Source organism: Oncorhynchus nerka, linkage group LG12, assembly GCF_034236695.1.
Source record: "Oncorhynchus nerka isolate Pitt River linkage group LG12, Oner_Uvic_2.0, whole genome shotgun sequence".
Classification (NCBI taxonomy): domain Eukaryota; kingdom Metazoa; phylum Chordata; class Actinopteri; order Salmoniformes; family Salmonidae; genus Oncorhynchus; species Oncorhynchus nerka.
Genome location: NC_088407.1, coordinates 24,230,156 through 24,250,383, shown reverse-complemented (window position 1 = coordinate 24,250,383; position 20,228 = coordinate 24,230,156). Strand labels below are relative to the sequence as shown.

At 43.4% G+C, this 20,228-nt stretch overlaps 1 protein-coding gene across 1 annotated transcript in view; it reads left to right on the top strand.

The window, feature by feature from the left end:
- Positions 1–6,945: 6,945 nt before the first annotated feature.
- Positions 6,946–20,228, top strand: part of LOC115139061 (lysine-specific demethylase 6B-like) — a 362,782-nt gene continuing 349,499 nt past the window's right edge. The window contains 3 exon segments of the mRNA XM_065025415.1: positions 6,946–7,483; positions 9,623–9,768; positions 9,885–9,922. The gene's annotated coding sequence lies outside the window, so the exon portion shown is untranslated.

Here is a 20,228-nt window from a genome sequence, read left to right as displayed (position 1 = left end):
GACACAAAATACAAATAAAAACAAAGTAAAACTTTGGAAACAACAGGCCAAAGCAGCTGCTCGAGGCGCAGAAGGTATCGGAGTTCGTGACAGGAAAAAATATGAACACAGTATGATGTCTTGAAGGCTTGGTTCAAAGGTATCTTCCATCTTCACTGCACCTGTGAATGGCATCTATTACTTCAGTGTGTACGGTGGGGCAGTGGGAGTTGTTCATCTCAGGGTAAAGATTTAGAGATATCCCACCTACCTAGCAAAGACGAGTGTGTACGGTGGGGCAGTGGGAGTTGTTCATCTCAGGGTAAAGATGTAGAGATATCCCACCTACCTAGCAAAGACGAGTGTGTACGGTGGGGCAGTGGGAGTTGTTCATCTCAGGGTAAAGATGTAGAGATATCCCACCTACCTAGCAAAGATGAGCAAAGACTGTTAACAATTTCTTCCTTGTTCCTGGTTACCTCCTCACTTGTCACATGACAGTGCTTTCCTCTCTGTCTTGAAAACAACAAACGATGAGGCATGATGAGACAGACAGAACCCCAATGAGCTATCCAAATGGGTTTCTTACCCTTCTTACCCTTCTGCTAATGCGTTGCATGTGTGTGTCTCTGTCTGCCTGTCTGTGTCTGTCTGAACTGTGTCTCCTCCCTCCTCCTCAGGCCTACCAGTCTCTGAAGCGGCTGGCATCGTGGGCAAAGACAGCCCACCCACCTCTTCTGGCTCTCTGGCTTTATCCTCCTAACTGGCTTCCGCACAACGTGTGAACACACACACACACACACACACAGCACTTACTCTGCTCTCAACATGCTCGCCAACGAACCACTGAGCAAACTTTCAAATTGTTCACAAACTAACCTCAACTACAAGCACCACTCTGCACCTCACACACTCAAAGACCACTGCTCCATACTCAGGAATGGGTCATGTTTGTTTTACAATTATGCCCACATTGCTACTTTTCCAAGGACATACAGTACCGCTGTTGGGATAATACAAATTACTTGAGTGTCTGGTGTGGCAGGCAGTAAGATACTGTGGGGCAAGTCTTAACTTCCTTTAAGTCAAATGTTCACTTACTCATACATTGAGGTCAATGGGAGACTAACTGAAAATCTGACTAAAATGTCTGTTACGCACAGGTGTCAGTGGACTCTATCCTTGGAGTTCATCGTTGCTACAGTGAACAACCTCATCTTCCCACCCAAGGTGAGACACCAACGTTTTACTATAAATCAGTGTCCCTTCGTCCACAACTATTCCCCGCAATGTGTTTAGTCTAGGCTAGGGTATATTCTTCCTGGTCAGGTCACATGGTCAGAAAACTCAAGGCGCTAGTCCAGTCTAATGGACCTTTTATGTAACTCATTTTCATTAATTTTCATTCCTCTTCTCAACACTCCTCTTCCCTCCATCCCCTCCCCGGGACGGGGGGTGTTTATCCAGGGGCTGTATCTGGAGGGGGCTGGCTGGGATAAGACTTGTCTGGTGGAGGCTGAGCTTGTGCAGCTGGTCTGTCCCAATCCTCAACATCATCAACTTCAAACCGCATATAGTCAAGAGTAAGGCAATCGTTTTTTTTCTCTCTCTTTCCCTCTCTCCCTTCCCTCTCTCTCTCTCCCTTCCCTCTCTCTCGCTCTCCCTTTCCTCTCTCTCTGTATGTCTGTCTGTCTGTCTGTCTATCTGCCAAGTGACAGTGATGTAATGTCTGTGGCAAAATGGCCTACGAATTCTAATGATATGTAAACTATGTTAGCTAGCTCGCTAACATAGTTTAGGATTAAGTTTCGAACTTAGGTTAAGGTTAGGGTTAGGGGAAGGGTTAGCTAACATGCTAAAAAGTAGTAAGTAGTTGAAAAGTTGCAACCACCCCCAACCTTTTGTTTTTGGCTTAAGTAACCATCTGTCTTATGTAACCATACCAAATGTATCATATCATACTATATAACACGTACATACTAATAGGAAATGCCCTGAGACCAGGTTGCTGTGTCCTGTCTATCTCCCAAGTGTGTCTATGCTACTACTTCCCAGTGTGTTCCGGGGGGCAGACCCTCTTGTGATGGGGGGGGCAGACCCTCTTGTGATGGGGGGACAGACACTCTTGTGATGGGGGGGGGCAGACCCTCTTGTGATGGGGGGGGCAGACCCTCCTTTGTGATGGGGGAGGTGGCAGACCCTCCTTTGTGATGGGGGTGCACCTCAAGTCTGGAGATGTGCCTTTTGACCACTGGATCAAGAGAGGAACCGTTCTGCTCATGAGTCTGGACAGCTAGGGGGCTACACACACACACACACACACACACGAGACATAGACAGGACACAGACATTACATCACTGGCTTCATCTGTCCTCTGCATGCCAGCACAACGCGATCACACACACACACACTCATACACACACAAACACAAAGTACACACAATCTTTAACATCTCTGAATCACACTTTACTAATGAACACTATACTCTTTATTAGGTAAAACACAAACATACTCCACAAGGTGCCTTTTGAATTCTCCGTAGAACGTTGTTTTCTTTTTATCTCAGTTTTATCATTTAGAAAATATTCTAATCCCTTCAACAATTTTTTTTTTTACATAAATGACTGCAGATTATTGTAATAATTAGAATATAATGTATAACTGCAGTTGGCTCTTTGGGGTTTGACTGACATGTTTATATGAAGGACTGACATTCTCCTCTCTCCAATTTCAACTTCTCATGATTCACTTCTTAATATAACAACAGCATCAACACAACATCACTCCACTGTCCACTGTGACCTCTTTTACCCTGCTGGAAGAGCTCTCAACAATACAACAGAGGCAGACACACACACAGACACACACACAGTCACACATAGACAGTTTGTATCTACCCACAAGCCATCAGATTGCTGAACACTTGAACTGGACTGTCCTGCTCTGATTCTCCACACCTGAGTACCCATGCACTCACCCACACAAACATGCACACGTCTACACACACACACACATACATTCATTCTACACACACATCACAACTGCTGCAACCAGACTCTTATTATGATTGCTAAATAGTGCACAATGTAAACACTTGCCCCCCAATCCCCCCTTCCCCAAAATATTTGTAAATATTGGACTATAAATTGTGCCTTCCTGTACTATACTTATGCTAAAATGTTTACTCTATTCTACTGAGCCATTTTATGTTCATATGCTTATATTTTCTTATTTCTTATTGTTGTTGCATTGTGGAGAAGGAACCTGCAAGTATCCCACACATATGGATAGTAAAACTTTAAACGGAAACTTGAAACTGAACTCATCGTAATAAATAAACACTCTCTTCCTCGTAATTATTTCATGGTAATTATTCAGACACACACAAACATACACTAGGTCTTGTCCTATAATAATTATATTCTGAAATTATGTTTTTGACTTTGTAAGCAATGTATTTAAATGTTCCCTTGCAAAGAACCCATACCTGGAGTAATCCTTGGTTTCAAAATGCCTACCTATTAAATATACTCGTCTGCAGCAAAGAAGTGTGTTACAACACATTGGTTAAATAAAGATGCTCCTACTATGGAAGAGTGGACTTGTAGAGTGAAAGAAACGTGTTTAATGGAAAAGATATCCTTAAAATAAAACCTTTTTTTTTTGTACAAAAACTGTGAAAGAATATGGGTCGCTTGTTGGAAATAATATTGTGTAGACATGAGACTCATCATTCTCAAACCAACCAAACATACCATACATTTCATGACTTATTCTTGCAATTATTTGTTTTCCTAATTGTTTTCTAATTATTTTCTTCCCACTTGTTGCATAATTGTATATCTGATTTTTGTATACTTGTTTGCATCTCAGAAGACTAGAAACGTAATAATAATAACCATATTTACTTCACGAACAATAATTATACTAGCGCATAGCACAGACACACAGTACTGACACTCACTCAGCAGTGGTTAGGAAGGGTACGGTGGGCAGGACACGCAGCGACCCAGACCCCGCTGCTGTCAGAGATCACACATGCTGAAATGAGGTAGTTTGGGGAATGGGTAGGAGAACTGGATAATAATACTGATTTGAGGTAGTATGGGGAATGGGTAGGAGAACTGATCATAATACTGATTTGGGGTAGTCTGGGGAATGGGTAGGAGAACTGGATAATAATACTGATTTGAGGTAGTTTGGGGAATGGGTAGGAGAACTGGATAATAATACTGATTTGAGGTAGTCTGGGGAATGGGTAGGAGAACTGGATAATAATAATGATTTGAGGTAGTCTGGGGAATGGGTAGGAGAACTGGATAATAATGCTGATTTGAGGTAGTCAGGTGAATGGGTAGGAGAACTGGATAATAATACTGATTTGAGGTAGTTTGGGGAATGGGTAGGAGAACTGGATAATAATGCTGATTTGAGGTAGTCTGGGGAATGGGTAGGAGAACTGGATAATAATACTGATTTGAGGTAGTCTGGGGAATGGGTAGGAGAACTGGATAAAAATACTGATTTGAGGTAGTCTGGGGAATGGGTAGGAGAACTGGATAATAATACTGATTTGAGGTAGTCTGGGGAATGGGTAGGAGAACTGGATAATAATACTGATTTGAGGTAGTCTGGGGAATAGGTAGGAGAACTGGATAATAATACTGATTTGAGGTAGTCTGGGGAATGGGTAGGAGAACTGGATAATAATACTGATTTGAGGTAGTCTGGGGAATGGGTAGGAGAACTGGATAATAATACTGATTTGAGGTAGTCTGGGGAATGGGTAGGAGAACTGGATAATAATACTGATTTGAGGTAGTCTGGGGAATAGGTAGGATAACTGGATAATAATACTGATTTGAGGTAGTCTGGGGAATGGGTAGGAGAACTGGATAATAATACTGATTTGAGGTAGTCTGGGGAATAGGTAGGATAACTGGATAATAATACTGATTTGAGGTAGTCTGGGGAATGGGTAGGAGAACTGGATAATAATACTGATTTGAGGTAGTCTGGGGAATGGGTAGGAGAACTGGATAATAATATTGATTTAAGGTAGTCTGGGGAATGGGTAGGAGAACTGGATAATAATACTGATTTGAGGTAGTCTGGGGAATGGGTAGGAGAACTGGATAATAATACTGATTTGAGGTAGTCTGGGGAATGGGTAGGAGAACTGGATAATAATACTGATGATGCTGATATGCTGATGAGGAATTGCTGTACTGTAAACCACGCACATACGCACACACAGACTTTCATCCACTGTAGAGCCTTTCCTTTATATTCCTTAGTAGCATCTGGATGTGGTGAATTTCTGAGTGTGATAGTGTGTCTTCCATGTGTAATGACATTTATCTGTGTGTGTTTGTAGGATTGGCAGAGAGCTCAAATGTCTGAGTGTCACATTTTATGGCAGGATGGCAAGCCACTCCTACACGCACGCACGCACGCACACACACACACACACGCACGCACACACACACACACACACACACACACACACACACACACACACACACACACACACACACACACACACACACACACACACACACACACACCAGTGGAGGCTGCTGAGGGGAGGATGGCTCATAATAAGGGCTGGAACAGAGTGAATGGAATGGCATCCAAAACATTCTGTATTTGATATGATTCCACTTATTCTGCTCCAGCCATTACCACGAGCCCGTCCTCCCCAATTAAGGTGCCACCAACCTCCTGTGACACACAATGTGCTTAATCAAGGTAAGATAAAGGACATTTGTATGCTAATACACATTTTACCAAAGTGAAGGGAGGAGCAAACAAATGAACACACACACACACACACACACACTGTAAAGGCATCAACCCAAAGTTATTCACAGGAGGGGAAAAACAAGAGAGGGACTGGGGAGAAAGAGTGAAACAGAAGAAACAGTTGTGATGGAGGGGAAGGAGTGAGGGAGGCAAGAAGTGAGTGAAGGAGTGAAGGTTGATTGAGGGAATGAGAGCCTCCCTTCAGTTCAAGGCCGTATTCAGGCAGAAATGTCTCCTGAAAGAGACATAGACTTCCTCAGGCCGTTAAGGGTCTCTTTATGTTGGTCGGCCCAAGTCTGTGTGTGTGTGTGTGTGTGTGTGTGTGTGTGTGTGTGTGTGTGTGTGTATTACTAGTTGTTGAGGTGCTCATAGCAACATGCCATTCAAATTCAAATAGGCTTCTTCTAAGTTCTTCTGAGGCAGTGTTGTGTTGGAAAGCGTTGCTTTAGGTTGAAACAATATGCTAGTTGAAAGATAAGGAAATTATCTTCAATTGTGATGGAAACACTAATAATGTATAGTGCCTAAATAATGCATTAGACTTTCTGAAGAGGGTTTGTGTTTGGATCTCGAAGGGTCAATAGGAAACAATACATTAAAAAAAGCACCTTCTAGTCATTTCACATCTCTGGTATTTCTAGGAGGCATTCCCTGTTTGTAGCAAACATTTCCCATCTGCTTATTCCATTAAACGCTGTAAAACGACACCCACTAACATCCCTAGATAAATGTATTGGAACCATTCAATGCGCTAACCCTTGACAGTGTATATAGTAAACTAATGTCGTTGTCCACCGTGGTGAAATGGCCTATTATCCAAAGGAAATCACTATTGTAAAAACATCACTATATAACATATCATTTTATATCTTCGAGTGGCTCTCATGGACTTACCATAAATATGTTCAGTTTAAACTATAGAAGAAATGACCGAGCAAACACTCAACGGAAAAATCTGGGTCTAATGGAATTTCGGCAAGTCACACAGTGTGTGTTTGCCAGTGAGTACTGAGGCGGGGCAGTTTAGGTCCAAGACTGGTTCCCCGAAAATGAACCTGCATGAAAGAGAGAGGGTAAGAAAGAGGGAGGAGGAAGAGAAGAGCATTTACATCAGAGAAGGGGGGCTGCGTTTCAATGGATTAAGAACTGCGCAATTTCCTAATAGCCATCGCTGGGATCCTGGTGTCTTCCTAAAAATAAAGAACGTGTATTTGGATTGAACATGCTTGTGGCAAACCTGTGCGCGGTGCACGCAGCTACGACGTATGTGGATTGGCGATTTTGAAAAGTGATGTTCAGTTCTTAGTTCTGAGAGGGCTGTACACTCATTTTGGAGGACGATATGACTGTGCAAGATATATAATTACTGGTCGGGTTTTCGAATATGTAACAAGAAGAGTCTGATCGTAATGTAAGGCCAGTGGGTGATTCTCTAAACGCTCTAATCTCTCCCAAGCAAGGATTTCATTATGTATCTGCGTGTAGTTTTGCCAAACCGATATTTTCAAATGCATTATGGATTTATGGAACATTATTCACCTATTACTTAATTTTGTGAACGTTTTCGGAGGGCTGCGTGGCTCAACTAACGACATTTGGGGCAAAGAAGCTACGTAGCCGTTTTTTAAAAATGTTACAGTATTTTAACAATGAGCGCAGCAACGGCACCTCCCATGAGAAATCTGCATGCACAAACAGGTAATTAGGCTACGTTGTTGCAACCCTCTATTACACACGCTGCTACAATGTAACAAGGTATATGAGAAGTTTCCTATTGGTAGCCTTCAGCCAGACGCATCTATAGGGAAAGTAGCAAACGCATTTGCATGCTTTAACTTCTGCCCACTGTATTTATCTTTTCACAATTAGTAATATCGAAAGGGTTTGCTCCTGATGAGGTCGAATGGGTTTACGGGAACCTAGTGGGAGTTGAGATGTGACGGGAATGCCTTCATTTGATGTGCTGCTTGATTGAGGGTTCTCCTTCTAAAACGTAATAAAAATCTTCAAGTCACACTAAGTTGTATGTTCATCAGTAGTGTCAGGGTCAAAAATTTCGCGTCTGTGCTATTATATTAATCAATGGTTAAGTACCCGTGGCCATTGAATGAAATCTGGGCCTTCTAGTGTTCGGGGAAGGAGTGTCGCATTTTCTTTCTGAAATGTCATGTGGTGAAGTTGTGGCGGTTCCGTAGAATTTCCAGGAAAGGCGTTTGAATTGTTTTCCATAGAGAAAGATAGAGGACTGATCTTTGTATATGTGCCATTATAATGTATGTGACAGCATAGCCAGCGTCATTGAGGCTATCTCCATTTTAAAGTAATCAATATGCTTCTTCCTCATTGGCTGGTTGCTCCAAACTCATAAGTTAAAATCTACGTTATCTGGGAGGGCATAAAGCAACAATGCTCCCAGCGCATAGAAATCTCAACCAAGTTGACTACTTTAAAATGGTGAAAGCCCTCAATTGCAAGAGCTATATTATACGTGATGAGTCCTCTATCTATCTCTATGATTTTTTTAATGTAATTTTTTTCTCCTTTCGCTTTCTCTGCTGGTCCATTTTGGTAACCACTGTTTTATCCCCACTAGAGGGCGCCACATGTCTATATATGGTTTTATTTGTATTTTACCTTTATTTAAGGGGGCAAGTCAGTTAAGAACAAATTCGTATTTACAATGACGGCCTGGGCCAATTGTGTTCCTCCCTTTGGGACGCCCAATCACGGCCGATTGTGATACAGCCTGGAATTGAACCAGGGTCTGTGGTGACGCCTCTAGCACTGAGATGCAGTGCCTTAGACCGCTGCACCACTCTGGAGCAAAGATGGACTAAAATGTAGCCCCATCTTTTCGGGAGTGAAGTTGACAATCAGAGTTTACATTTTTTAAGTTTTATCTTGACAAGGTTATGTGAAGGAAGGGTAAGTTAGGCTTGACCTTAATTGGGGAAAACTCCACCCGAAGTGTGTATTTGAAGTTAAAAAGTTTTGAAACTGCAGTAAATGTGCAGCAACTGCGGTCGACTGTGGTAATTTGGATGCAGTATTTGCAGAAGGATTGCAGTGTATTGCCGTTACACTGCAAAATTACTGCAGTAAAAAAACAGTTCTTTTGGATGCATATCCAGTTCACAATCACACCGACGGAGCTATTGCATTTTGGTACACAAGAAGTGCATTCATTTCCAACGGAACGCTGCGCTTGCCTTGCGGCGTTGCGTTGCAGAGGCTGTTGCAGTGCGTTCTGGGCTGTGCACACGTTGGATACGTTGGAACCTATGCCTCAAACTATATGTGTCGACGGCTTGACAGAAATGGTAGCGGAAGGTGAACGTTTAACTTTATCTGCAGACACATCCAGATGATACTGTGTTCTGTTTTGCACATCATGTGTTATACTGCAGTCTGACTGCAATCTTTTTTCATTCGGGGATAGATTGACACTGTACTCATTGAGTCATGAGTACCCCGGGAGTGAATTGTTCTCAGCTTATAACTACATGTATCGAGCAACAACAACAACAATTGTGTGTGAAAACATGGATCAAGCTATTGCAGGCAAACGTCTAGTCTGGGAACAAATGTCAAAATGCAATACAATTTGAAATCCCCTAGAGGCTGACACACGCTCAGACAAAGCACGGTGTCGTAACATGTTCAGGATGAGCTCGTTAATCTATAACAACAACTGAACGTGATACCTATTAACCCTAATGGTCTCGTAAGCTCCAGGATTGCTCCTCAGACAGACTACGTGAGTCCTGGCTTGTCGCGCCAGGCCTCTAGGCTCTTCTGCCGTAATGTCAGTCCATTAACATGCTTCTGTATTCACAGCATGGAGACCTACCATGGCACAGCCTCGGTATGCTGCCAGCCTGGTGTCACCTGAACGGACATTAGAGATGTGAACCTGCAGTTGGCATCATGGTCAGGGCTTTGCAGCAACAGCGGGGAGCCATTCAAAATGGAGTGTGGGAAAGGTTAGTGTGGAATCCTGCCTTGTGATATCATGCTTTTAGATTTGATAAAGGAGCACTTCGATTTGAGAGCGTTCTTCATTGCATTGACAGAAAGCTTTCACGTTGCCCTCCTGCAGGGTGGCAGTCTGGTCGGTGGGAACGTGCAGTTGTCCAGGTAAGGATGTGTGTCTGTGTGGATGTCTATGCATTTATACATACAGTATGCCGGTGCTGTGCATCTGTGCTTGTGTTTGCCGGTGTATGTCTGTGTGTTTGTCTGTATGTTTGTGTCTGTGTGTTTGTATGTGCCTGTCTCTGTGTTTTGCATTTGATTGCACAGCTCCAGTGGGGAGGTCCCTAGCTCTCTCCCTTCACTGTCTGTCTGTCACTGAGAGGATCACAGCTCCAGTGGGGAGGTCCCTAGCTCTCTCCCTTCACTGTCTGTCTGTCACTGAAAGGATCACAGCTCCAGTGGGGAGGTCCCTAGCTCTCTCCCTTCACTGTCTGTCTGTCACTGAGAGGATCACAGCTCCAGTGGAGAGGTCCCTAGCTCTCTCCCTTCACTGTCTGTCTGTCACTGAGAGGATCACAGCTCCAGTGGGGAGGTCTGTCCCTAGCTCAGTGGGGAGGTCCTCCCTTCTCTCTGTCTGTCTGTCACTGAGAGGATCACAGCTCCAGTGGGGGGGAGGTCACCTCCAGTGGGGAGTCCCTCTCTCCCTTCTCTGTCTGTCTGTCACTGAGAGGATCACAGCTCCAGTGGTGAGGTCCCTAGCTCTCTCCCTTCACTGTCTGTCTGTCACTGAAAGGATCACAGCTCCAGTGGGGAGGTCCCTAGCTCTCTCCCTTCTCTGTCTGTCTGTCACTGAGAGGATCACAGCTCCAGTGGTGAGGTCCCTAGCTCTCTCCCTTCACTGTCTGTCTGTCACTGAGAGGATCACAGCTCCAGTGGGGAGGTCCCTAGCTCTCTCCCTTCACTGTCTGTCTGTCACTGAGAGGATCACAGCTCCAGTGGGGAGGTCTGTCACTGAGAGGATCACAGCTCCAGTGGGGAGGTCCCTAGCTCTCTCCCTTCTCTGTCTGTCTGTCACTGAGAGGATCACAGCTTGATGGTTTAATGGCCGGAAATGTTAAGAGGGATGATGGATGGAAGAAAGAGAGAGAGAGAGAGAGCTACAATGTGTTTTCTGGATTCTCCTCCCTCATTCACAGCTGATGTTCTCTGCTGTGACTGGGCGGTCTTGTGTGTTCTGGTTTTGGCTCGCTCCCACTGTAACAATTTTGTATTTTGTAAATGTCTTAAATATCTCTTGACGCCTTCAAAGGGAATCCAGTTGTGTGTAGTCTCTCTCTCTCTCTCTCTCTCGGTCACTCTCCATCCCTCCCTCTCTCTCTCTCGGCCCCCCCCCCCCTTCTCTCGGTCACTCTCCATCCCTCCCTCTCTCTCTTTCTATATATATATATATACACACACACACACACACACACACACACACACACACACACACACACACATATATATACAAACCCACCCCTGTCCCCCCTCTCGCCAGGACCCCACAGAGTCACACCTGGGTCTCTCAGTCATTCAGCCTCTCTCAGCTTTATTACATTACCCCTGGCCATGAGTCTGATCCAGCGCACACTGCCTGCCTGCCAAACAAGGTATGGGGGTAGAGTCATGTCCATAGTGAGAGGTGTTGGAGTGATGATACAGAAAGTGTTAGTGATGTCTTGCTGTATTGTTGTCGAATATCTCACTTTCCTTTTCCTTCTTACTGTTTCCTGGCGCTGTAATAGTTTGATGAAATACTAAATGATACCAGTAGATTCGCTATTACTGTGTGTGTGTGTGTGTGTGTGTGTGTGTGTGTGTGTGTGTGTGTGTGTGAATGTTACAGGCCTGTTTCTGGTAATCCAGACCATATACCATCAGAGAGCTGAGTGCTGGCATCAATCACCATGACAACCCTGTCCATCAACAACTATCACAGACACACAGACTGCAGAGACTGTCTGTCTCAGACGTCTGCATAGAGTCACCTTCACTCTCTCTCCTCGATCTCTTCTCTCTCTCCTCTGTCACTTTTTCTCTGTCCCATTTTACCAACCTTCCTCTTGCTCTTTGTTTGAATGACTGTGGATAATGTAGGACCATGAATCCTTAACCAGACTGGAGGATACAGACAGAGAGAGACAGATAGAGAGAGCTCTCGCACGCCTCTTCGTGGAGAGAGGGAACAGAGCGTCACACTGAGGGAGGAGAGGAAGGAGAGAGGGCAACAGAGAAGGAGATGACTTCATCCACTGTGCCCACTTGCTGAAGACATGGGCACGCCGCGGGTGATGGGATCAGCTACATTAATGAGAGACAGTAAAGAGAGAGAGGGAGTAAAGAGAGAGAGAGAGTAAAGAAAGAAAATGAAAAAACAGTGAGAGAGGAGTATAGATATATCTGCTCGGTGATTGGCACGGTGGCATAACTTTTAGCGACATCCTCCCTGGCACCCCTGTGCCTCGCTCTGAAACACTCAGACCTATTTTTACACCAACTGTTACTTCAGTTTAAACATGCTGTTTGTGTGTGTGTGTGTGTGTGCACCTGTGTAAAATACCTTTCCCATGTTGTGAGAGGCCCCTGGTAAGATCTGAGATGGTGTCTGATAAGTGTGTGTCTTCCTGTGTGGTGATGTGTGTGTGTGTAGAGAGAGGTGGGGCAAGAGAGGAGAGGAGGACACAGGTGTGTCAACACTACAACTCTATAGGGGGCTAGTGAGGGGTGAAAAGAGGCAGAAGCTGATTAGTTAGTTAGTTACATGTCTTGGTAAGAGACCGGGGTGTTGCTGAACAATGTTTTGTGTTCAGGGATAGAGATCTTCAAGGTGCTACACCAGGGTTTCTGTTATGAAAATGTGGCGCTGGACATTTGACCGGCAGCATTTTAATTTAATTTACCGGACATTTGAGAAATGTACCAGACCCTTATGCATTGGGTGTGAAACCTGATTAGAGAGTCTAACTCAATGTGTTCAGATTGACAGAAATCACATTTAGATGGTGCTAATTCATCTTAACAGAATATGCATGTCGAGGATGCAAGGATGTGTGTCCTGACCGCGCACTTTGAAGATACTAGAATAACTGTCCCCATTGACTTTTCCCTCAGCCAACAAGACCAGTAACGAGCAGCAAAATCGCTAGCCATTGCATAGACTGAGCGTGAGTTTTCAAGTTTGGGGAAACAAATTTCCCCCATAAAAATGCACCTTTATAAGAAAACATTCCATGCATCATCGCATTTGCAGACTTATGTAAGATAGATTACTATTTGTGATGTGATCAGTAGACTGGCTAGTCATAATTTATGCTAATAATATGTTTCAATCACTGTTCACAAAAAATACTGTTCAATGCATGGCTGAGCGTGTGTAGTGTAGAGGACTGGGCTATAGGCGGGAAAAGCACATTTCATGCAATTTTACCACACTTTAAATGACTGGAGACATTAGTGTTGTCCATATAATAGGCCTATGAGAAAGGGAGACACAAATAGAATATGACGTCCATCTAACGGAGGAAATTACTGTCCAAAAACGAACTTTTAAGTGGCACTGACCCAGCAATGACAAAAAGTGAATATGCGCAGGGCGCATTCACTGGGGATGTGTCTGATGGTCTCTGCTGGTGCCAGTAAGCTAGGCTATAGGTCTTCTGTTGTTCGCTCAATTCATTTGAGGATTTTGATAAATAAAAGGCAGATTAGAGTCTTTTCATTATCTACTCTTTACAGCAATAGCCATATCCAAATGATGTTTTCCAGCGATAGAATTTAGAAATATTGCAATATGCCAGGCTGTGTCTTTCTACTTTTCACTGACAGTTGCAACTCAACAATAATCTATTTGGTATTTGCAGCGAGCGCTGCCCACTTTGCGCACGCTGCCTTTCATTCTGACTGTAGGCAATGCGATTTAAATCAATCCACAATTGATTTATTTTTAAGGGGAAGCTAACGAACGTCTGTGGCCAAGTCATGCTTCAGTAGCCTATTTAGAATGATTGTATTTATTTCTGTATAGACAGTGTAGGCTAATTAGGCCATCAATTTACTTAGTGAAAGTTTAGCTTCCCCTCGCCGTATGGATGTGTCGCCTATGAGCCTATGTCAATCTACTATCCCCCATAGTAGAAAAGGTTCCCTTTTATATTGGTCCGCTTGTCGAGAAGGAAATAGCCCAAACGGACTCTGGGACAGTAGTGGGAAGATCTATCCCAAATTCATACAACCAGTAGGCCTAAGCTACATAGTAAAACGCTGCATTATGCAAATTAACCTATAGACCAATAAGCATGACCGGTCAAATGTACAGTATGTCCATCAACTGGTATTTCCATCAATGAATAGGCTAAAAAGCATTATTTCACAATGTTTTTTTTTCTCTCCGACAATCGTTTCTACGTTTTTTAATATCCAAAAGCCAGCTATTACTGGCCAACGCAGAACCTGATACACACGCATAGAAACATGCTGTACTAATGAATATATAGTGTTACCTACTCAACACACATTCACACATAGGATGTTTTAGAATTTTTGTATTGTTTTTTCAGAAAATGTCCATAATATTGTATATCTGCAGTAATAGTGGAATAATAGTATTTCACAGTATTTCTTACCCATCAGTATTGTGATTTGGTGTGATATTCACCTATAGATTGTTACCGCCTGAGATACATCTGTTGTCAAAATGGGAAAGCTGTTTTGGGTCAAGCGGCCAATGTAGAAATCGCTCTGTCATTTCCTGTTGCAAAAATTCTACACTGTTCACTCAATTTCAGTCTATGTAAGAAAACAAACACTGAATAGTGTAGGGAATCATTGTACCCGAGCCACTGCCTGTTCACCCCGCTATCATCCAGAAGGTGAGGTCAGTACAGGTGCATCAAAGTAGGGACCGAGAGACTGAAAAACAGCTTCTATCTCAAGGCCATCAGACTGTTAAACAGCCATCACTAACACAGAGAGGCTGCTGCCTACATAAAGACTTGAAATCATTGTCCATTTTAATAAATGGATCACTAGTCACTTTAATAATGCCACTTTAATAATGTTTCCATATCTTGCATTACTCATCTCATATGTATATACTGTATTTTATACCATCTACTGCATCTTGCCTATGCCGCCCTGTCGTTGCTCATCCATATATTGATATGTATGTATTCCTACTCCATTCCTTTACTTAAATGTGTGTATTAGGTAGTTGTTGGGGAATTGTTAGATTACTTGTTAGATATTACTGCACTGTCGGAAGTAGAAGCACCAAGCATTTCGCTGCATCTGCTAACCATGTGTATGTGACCAATAAAATTAGATTTGATCAGATTGTTTGATTTAGAGATAAATTATAACATGGAATGGGGGTGGTTGTGCTCAAATCGTCTGTCAGTATTTTATTGAATGTTAATGGACATTTAATTCAGCTCAAGAACCCCAAATCCTTTCCCTTCTTTAAAAATCCACCCCAAAATCTCTGTTGTTCTCTTCTTCCCCCTCTCTCCTCCCAACTTGACCCTCTCTGTTCCCTTCCCCCTTTTTCCCTGGCTCCTGTTCTGGCTTTCTGATCTCATGTTACCCCCGTACACCCTCCTCTATACCCCGTTCCCCCTCCCTCCCCTTCCATTCCCCCAGGGCAGGCTTACAGCTTCCAGGGCTTTGTGCCGTCTCCCCCTCCTCCCCCTCCTCCCCCTGCCTTTGTGTGAAAGGGGCCAGAGAGGGGAAAAGAGGGAGTAGAGGAGGAGGAAGGGGAGGAGGTTTAAAGAAGGAGAGAAGATGGAGAGAGGAGAGGGCCCTATGGATACGGTGTATAGGAAACAATAGACCCTGCTTTATCTTATTACTATGAGCTGTGGTTATAGTCTGCAAATACAATCTGTTTCTATTCTGGATATTGTTATCGTAATATCATAAAATAACGTATTTGTAAGCATACAACATCTTTTGTTTATATTTTGTCATTCCATCTAAATCACTGGCTACTTGAAAGTAAACAGTCTTGATAAATCTGCGTTGTAAGTGTGCAATCTGTTTTGCAGCGACACACACATTGTAGAAGCCTTGTTGTCTGGTAATGATCTCACAAAATGGGGTCTGTCCAAAGACACACACACACAGTCACACACATACAGAAGTGACCCTGTACATGGTATGCTTGCTTACTTTATCGTGTTCTTCTTTTTATACCTCGTGTGCTGTTGTTCTACCTTGTTATTTCTAGTATTACATTGTTATTGATTGCTGCATTGTTGGGTTTGGAGCTGGCAAGAAAGGCATTTCACTGTACTTGTGCACGGGACATTAAAAACTTAACTTGAAACACAAACTGACAGGAGTAGACATTAGCCAGATACCTGTTTAGTAGATCCATCACAGTCAATCTTCCCCTCACACAAACACAATACCCAGCCCCTGGCCCCCAGGGAGAGAGAACTCATTAACCCCCGGGCAGGTTCTAGGCAGTGGAGCGCTGCAGGCCGGAAGGTGTAGTTACAGGGTGTGGCCATAGGGGGTGATGTGGAGCATGACCCTGTGGATGTCAGTCGACAGCCAAAGCCGACTAATCAGAGTCTTCGAGAGGCTCAGGTTTAATGAAGGGTTTGGGCTCAGTAGACAAAACATGGCCTATGGGTGCCGAGTGAGTGAGTGAGAGATTATGTAATGCCTTATCAAGTTTACCTACCAGATTGGAAAAATGTGATGTGTTATTGTGTAGAAAGACATTACTTTGCAATTTAAATACTGGAAATGAATGAATTCAGTGTATTGGTAGCCCTTTACACTTGTACCCGTATCCGGGTTGAAAATGGCAGATTTGGGCACTGATAAGTGCCTAAATTGAAGCGTAGTAACAGTAACATGCTATGCTATGCCGGCTCTGCACTTCACAGAACTGACAGACATTCTGAACTTGAGCACCGTGCGCAACAGCAAGTTGCCCCCATCTCTCCCGGTAATTGGCCAACTTAAGTAAATTGTTTGTTGTCTGAGTGAGGGAAATGCTGTAAATTAAGATGACTCTGTATTTTGAACAATGAGATGTTGTGGATCATAATAAATACCGCTTTGATGTCATACCAGCAACACATACACCCTCCAAATCATAAAACTCATGTCAGATACAGTGTCAACGTTTATGATCACTATGTGGTTTTATTTGAGCATTATTTATTTTTTACCCCATTTTCTCCCCAATTTGGTAGTTACAGTCTTGTCTCATTGCTGCAACTCCCATACAGACTCGGGAGAGGCGAAGGTCGAGAGCCGTGCGTCCTTCGCACTGCTTCTTGACACATTGCACGCTTAACACGGACGCCAGCTGCACCAATGTATCGGAGGAAACACCGTACACCTGGCGACCATGTCAGCGTGCATTGTGCCCGGCCCGCCACAGGAGTCGCTAGAGCACGATGGGACAAGAACATCCCGGCCCGGCCAAACCCTCCTCCTCAAACTCTCTTCCAATTGTGAGTTGCCTCATGGTTCTCCCGGTCGCGGCCAGCTGCGACACAGCCCGGTATCAAACCAGGATCTGTAGTAACGCAGCTAGCACTGCAACTCAGTGCCTTAAACCGCTCTGCCACTCGGGAGGCCCATGATCACAATGTTTGATGTACAGTTACATGATGACATGTGGTCATACCCTGGGTTGTTCTGAATAGAAGGAGCCTGTGTTTGTTTATTGTGTTATTATTCATCAGCTGCCCCCACAACTGATTTCTCTCTTGACTCTTTTCCATGCGCACCAAAATTACAATGAATCTCTTTCTCTGAATTGCCCTGTGAAAGCTGAACACTTGTAAGATCGTAGTTTGACAAATTAGCTAGTCGTGTTGGCAATAGCGTAAGCTTTCAAATCATGCCCACCTGACTCAGATTTGGATTTATAATGGACCGTTTTTGCATTGCGCAAAAACAACAACAGTATGTGTGTGATGGTGGGGATGCAGGGTTGTGTTCCAAACGAACAACTACAGGTGTGCTTGCTTTAAATCCTCAACGGCACAGCTAGGAGAGAAAAAAGAAAAGTACCTTATAGCTGAATACTCTTCTTTGAGTCATGAAAGTGCTTTGAAATTGCTTAGGAAATGTGCACACTTTTGAGAGGTGTTCCCTTTCAATTGCTACCATGGTTGTGTAAATGAGTTTCACGTTTCTTCTGTAAGAAACATTTCAGTTTAGCCCTGTCCATATAGGCCAAAGTGTAAAGGCTCGGACTCGGTTTATACAAATGATGTTTGAGGTGCTAAGTACTCTCAGCCAGCAAGCCCTATATGATAAGTAAGGGAACGTTAAACCTTTTTGAACATTTAACCTGTCTTCCCTTGAAATTTAAAGTATTATTTACAGTTTTACTGCAAGAAATGAATTGAATGATGTTCGTTCTTCAAATAATGTATTTTATTAAAACGTACTCAGTAAATAGCCCACATTATAAGGTTGAATAACACAAATAAAAGGGTTGTGTCAGTCTTGAGTATTATAGCGTTCTGATTTGACATTATTATCATTAGTTAGGGCCCTACGAAGTCAGTAAAAATGTTTGCCTTATTCCGTTTTGTTCTTTCTCAAATTCCGTTTTCTCCATTGAGTTTTTCTCCGTTTCTGTTTTACCTATTTTTTTTCAGGTTTTCACTCTCAAAATCTAACTTTTTATCATTAGTTAGGGCCCTGGAACACAGCAACATTGGCTATCCACAACAATGCTTAAACCACATCAGGAGACCACTTTTGACGCCTGGGAAAAATCGGGAGAAAACTTTCAGGTTAGCATAGGCTACTTTCTTGTAGTTAACATTTAATTGAGAAGGTTTTTGGGAAAGCCTTTCCATCTACTGGAAGCCTGTTTTCATTAGCATTATTGCTAACGGCTACACAAACGGCAGAAATCCATCTAGCACATTGGCATCAATGAAACAACGGAGCCCCATTCATTTTCAATGTGGGCGGGGGACCGTTGGGCGATGCGAGCATGAACAGGGCTGGACCAAAGTTTGGGTAAGATGAACATTTGACGCATACCCTGCGACATCGCGTTGCTAGGGACCAAACGAAGCTCACTATGGTTTCCAGACCCGACGGGATTGGCTGTTGATACTATCTAGCCTGCTTGCTAGAACCAACATGAGAGTGAAGCTAGCATTGCTACCCGAATGTACAGTTCAAAAGTGGTAAACGCACCACACACCTAGACAGGCATTCTCGTTGCCCGTTCAGGAAATATGAATCAATTATGTATTCTGTTAATGTTTTATAATAAACTTTGGGAAATGAATACATTTTAATACATTTAGTTGATTCCCTACTAAGGTCAATACCTGTTTTTATATTGTTGAATACAGTTTTAATGCCTGGGTTCTGTGAGGGCCCTAGTTATCATATTTGGACCAGAATGAGTATTGTTCCTGCAGAGATGATTCACCATCTTCATCAAATATTTTCATAATTTATCTGCAGATAATCTCCAAAAAGCCTTCCAGAAGCCTATGCAAATTAGGGAGCCAAAAGAACGGCTCTCTCACCGAAGCGATTCGATGACTGAAGAGACAAGAGTCACTCACTTTATTGTCACAGTCTGTGGTAAGCCCCAACATCCTCGGAAAGGAAACCTAGGACATCATTTGGTTTACTTGTCCCAATGCAATACCATGGACATACACTGAATATGGCAAACATTAGGAACACCTTGATACACACGGGCTTCACTTGTAAACTGGGAGGTGCCGGATCAAAAAGCATAGAGCGACAAGAGGGTGACCAGGGGAATCACCTTGATAACAAAGCCTTGTATACATATAATCACACTGCAATAGGGCATAGAGCACCAGAGTACACCAGGCTATTCTGAATCATTTCATTTATGTCCGAACAGACTGCACTATAACTGTGACAAATGCATTTCAATGTATCAGGGGTACTGCAGCTCCTCCAGAGCCCTTGTCTATGATCGTGTCAGGAAATACATGAAGTGCAACGCTGGAGAGATGAGTCGCAGGCTCATGTCTATCAGAGCAGAGAGGAAGGGAGATCATAGAAAGTTCATCTCCTTCTAGTTCTGTGAGCTATGGCCACACAGCCTTGGCCACACATTGGTCTCAAACATAAGTTACAGTGTTGCTCAAACCATAAGCCCTGGGGGGGGGGTTAACGAAGAGGCCACTCAAATTAATTTTTGATTGCTTTTATTTGTAAAAAATTGACAATTATTTTTAATGCCAAGAGAGGTACCGGTTCCGGAACGAAACAGTCCACAACGGAACGGTAAAGGATCCTGTTCCGGCAGGATCCGGCTCAAATGAAGCACTGCGAACCGGAAACTGTTGAGCGTGAAAAACCCAGCAGCGTTGCAGTTCTTGACTCAAACCGGTGTGCCTGGCACTTACTACCATACCCCGTTCAAAGACACTTAAATCTTTTGTCTTGTCCA